The 4,169-nt window shown below is 38.7% G+C and overlaps 1 protein-coding gene across 1 annotated transcript in view; it reads right to left on the reverse strand.

Annotated features, from left to right (window-relative positions):
• The window catches only part of LOC121844641 (phospholipid phosphatase 3-like), a 15,505-nt gene extending 13,670 nt beyond the window's left edge, over positions 1 to 1,835 (reverse strand). The window contains exon 1 of the mRNA XM_042314953.1: positions 1,466 to 1,835. The gene's annotated coding sequence lies outside the window, so the exon portion shown is untranslated. The remainder of the gene's footprint in view (positions 1 to 1,465) is intronic.
• Positions 1,836 to 4,169: the final 2,334 nt, after the last annotated feature.

The following is a 4,169-nucleotide window of genomic DNA, read 5'->3' on the forward strand; positions in this document are numbered from 1 at the left end:
TGCAGAGACCTATGGGTCCTGGTTAAAATAGTACACTATATAGGGAATATGGGGTCATTTGGGACATAAGCTAAGTCAATTAGCTGCTCTTACATAACCACAGTTTGAGAAATTGGGAGTGCACACACACACACACACACACACACAGAGAGAGAGAGAGAGAGAGATTGTTTATTTATGTATTTGTACTACACACAATTCCCCAGGCCTCGCTCTTCCCTGAACCCTGGTTGTCATGGAAACTGTAGAATTCCCTTGGCCTGCTCGAGCCAACTGGCATCGAGGGCTTTGCGTGCAGCGAGAGAGAACACTGAGAGTGAGAATTATTTAGAGCTTCAATTTATTTTTCCCTAATTATTTCGTTTTTGTTGAAGAAATTGTTTATGATAATGTTGACCAACCTGTTGATTTGCGCTAGTGCTAATTCTTGATTCAATGTCCTCACGCACCCGCACCTTCACTGTGTATCATAAATAGCCTAGATACGAAACAACAACGAAACTATAGGCTACTATCTCATAGTCAAATATATTTCAAATAAATCGCAAAAGATTCAAATATCAACATTTGAATAGTTCATGAAAGTTAGCCTAGCCTACGTCACCTTTCCACCTGGCGGCTGAGCCGTTGATGCTCCTAGATGTTTCCACTTCCCAGTAACAGCACTTACAGTTGACCGGGGCAGCTCTAGCAGTGGAGAAATTTGACGAACTGAACTGTTGGAAATGTGGTACCACGTTGAAAGTCACTGAGCTCTTCAGTAAGGCCATTCTACTGCCACTGTTTGTCTATTGAGATTACATTGCTGTGTGCTCGATTTTATACACCTGTCAGTAATGGGTGTGGCTGAAATAGCTGAATCCACTCATTTGAAGAGGTGTCCACATACTTTTGACCATGCCGTGTATAACAGAAAGCCTTCAACGCGCGTTATAAAATAATAATTCTAGTGAATAAAGTTTGTTATAAAATAATAATTCTAGTGAATAAAGTTTGTTATAAAATAATAATTCTAGTGAATAAAGTTTGTTATAAAATAATAATTCTAGTGAATAAAGTTTGATTTAAAATAAAGAGTAAAATGACAAGAGGGGATTCAGTGTCGCCATGAAGCACTGAATACACCATTATTTGTGATATATCCTAACAATAAACAATACAATGAATGACGAAAATGTTTTATAGACCTACTCGAAGATTTGAAGTTTATTAACTATAAAAATAAAATAAAAAATGTTTGTTGAAAATGTAAGTTATTTTTATGAAAATACCTCGAAGATCGTTTTTATTAAAGCAGAAGCAGGTAACCCAGGTCCAGGTAGGCTTGAATTATAAAACGTTGATTTGAAAAAAATATTATTTTTTTTTATTGTAAAAAAAAAAAGAAAGTTATACGATAAAATGGTAAAAGATCAAAAATAAAAAGTTGATCTGATAAAAAGATAATAGCCTAAATTGTATTTACCCAGAACCAGACAGAGCAGGTCCAGACCGACCAGTAGTTTCCGTTTGGACAGAGCCGGTCCCGTTATCTCCACCAGTTTCTGCCCAGACCCGTTATCTTTCTCTTGGCCTCTGGTACCCACGTTGCTCTCCGGTAGTTTGAGTTGCAGGTCCGTGTTCGGGACGGGCGCAACTCCAGGGCTGTGCCGGGAATATTTATCCAACATCTTCTTGTTTTATCCAGTTAGTGGTTAAACGTTTAATTCAATATTGACCGTTGTTCAAACTAAGAAAGATGAGTGACATAGACCTACAACTGTATTTCAGCTAGATATAATTTCGATAGCAACAAGTTGCGCTGTGATAGAGACCTGTGGCGAACTTGGAAGTCTTGAAAATAGAATTCATCCAAACAGTTTAGAGTTGTCAAAGTGGAAAATCAAATTCCTTCAAGCCTCGTGAGTAAAACATCCCCAAATGATTTTGAAAGATGTTTTTGTTACTGATTTTATTTCCAAACGCATTTCTATAAAACTCGCCCTGACATGCTCAGTGCGTCGATCCGTCACAATTCCAGCCGCAGTCAACCGGTAGTTGTGAAACGTTCAGGGATGAGACATTACGGGGATGGGCGTTGCGGCGGTAGACCGTCTCATTTGTCTTCTATCTTTCTTTATCTCTCAACTTTACAGTCCTAGTAATGAACATACAGTATGTTTTGGTTCCCTCATTCCCACCCCATATGCTATTCTCTCTCGCTCTCTCTCTCTCCGTCCTCTTATCAAGAAAAACCAGCGCGTTTTTGAGAAACTTGTTTTGGTTCACTAATTCCCACCCCATAGGCTATTCTCTCTCTCTTTCTCCTCTCTCTCTCTCTCTTTCTCTCTCTCTCTCTCTCTCCTCTCTCTCTCTCTCTCAGTCCTCTGGTGAGAAACTTGTTCTCTCACCAAACAAACGGATCCGTCAGAGGTATGAGCACTTGTTCTCACGGTGGAGAGCGCGCCAGTACACGTTTTATGTGTCTGTGTGTGAAAGAGAGAGAGCATAATAATTTTGGTTGTAAATCTCACTGTTTGATGAATGCTGTGTCAGCAACGCCTGCCAGTGGCTCCTGTACACTCAGGTGTATGTGTCATGTGGTGGTTAGGTGAGAGGAGATGACATCAGATCTCCCTCAGACAGGATGTGGTAGAGATACTCTTAATGATCGGCTATGAAAAGCCAACTGACATTTACTCCTGAGGTGCTGACTTGCTGCACCCTCGACAACTACTGTGATTATTATTATTGGACCATGCTGGTCATTTATGAACATTTGAACATATTGGCCATGTTCTGTTATAATCTCCACCTGGCACAGGCAGAAGAGGACTGGCCACCCCTCATAGTCTGGTTCTTCCTAGGTTTTGGCCTTTCAAGGGAGTTTTTCCTAGCCAACGTGCTTCTACACCTGCATTGCTTGCTGTTTGGGGTTTTAGGCTGGGTTTCTGTACAGCACTTTGAGATATCAGCTGATGTACGAAGGGCTATATAAATACATTTGACTTGATTTGATGTCTGAAACACAACAATGACAGAGAAAATCAAATCAAATTGTATTTGTCACATACACATGTTCAGCAGATGTTATTGCGTGTGTAGCTCAACACTCAACAGGAACCCGAACATCTGAGCAGGGGCAGGGTAACAGATGAACAAGATGAAGGAAAAAGCTCAATTATTGTGTTTCTAGCTTCAACAGCAGTAATATCGAACAATTCACAACAATACACACAACCTAAAATTGTGTGAGCCACAAAGGATCAACAAGACAATAGTCATTATAATAAGTGTATGTACTGCCATCAAGTGGACACTACACAGTTAATCATTTCTCTCCATATTCCTTTCCCACCTTGACCTCTTGGGCCTTTAGAGTAACGTAAGAGGGGTGTAACAGCCAGAGTGGGGCTTGAACCAGTGGTGGACTTCACCTCCAGCGCCATAAAAGCTCAAACCTCATAGCACGATAGATACAGTATTAAACAGACAGGTTATAGACATACTAGTCATGATATTATATACAGAGGTTATAGTTCTACTAGTCATGATATTATATAGAGAGGTTATATACCTACTAGTCATGATATTATATAGAGAGGTTATAGTTCTACTAGTCATGATATTATATAGAGAGGTTATAGTCCTACTAGTCATGATATTATATAGAGAGGTTATAAACCTACTAGTTATGATATTATATAGAGAGGTTATAGACCTACTAGTCATGATATTATATAGAGAGGTTATAGTTCTACTAGTCATGATATTATATAGAGAGGTTATAGACCTACTAGTCATGATACAGTATTAAACAGAGAGGTTATAGACATACTAGTCATGATACAGTATTATACAGAGAGGTTATAGTTCTACTAGTCATGATATTATATAGAGAGGTTATAGTTCTACTAGTCATGATATTATATAGAGAGGTTATAGACCTACTAGTCATGATACAGTATTAAACAGAGAGGTTATAGACATACTAGTCATGATACAGTATTAAACAGAGAGGTTATAGTCCTACTAGTCATGATACAGTATTATACAGAGAGGTTATAGTCCTACGAGTCATGATACAGTATTATACAGAGAGGTTATAGACATACTAGTCATGATATTATATAGAGAGGTTATAGACCTACTAGTCATGATATTATATAGAGAGGTTATAGTTCTACTAG

This window comes from Oncorhynchus tshawytscha, unplaced genomic scaffold (assembly GCF_018296145.1).
Source record: "Oncorhynchus tshawytscha isolate Ot180627B unplaced genomic scaffold, Otsh_v2.0 Un_contig_3807_pilon_pilon, whole genome shotgun sequence".
In the NCBI taxonomy this organism is placed as follows: Eukaryota; Metazoa; Chordata; class Actinopteri; order Salmoniformes; family Salmonidae; genus Oncorhynchus; species Oncorhynchus tshawytscha.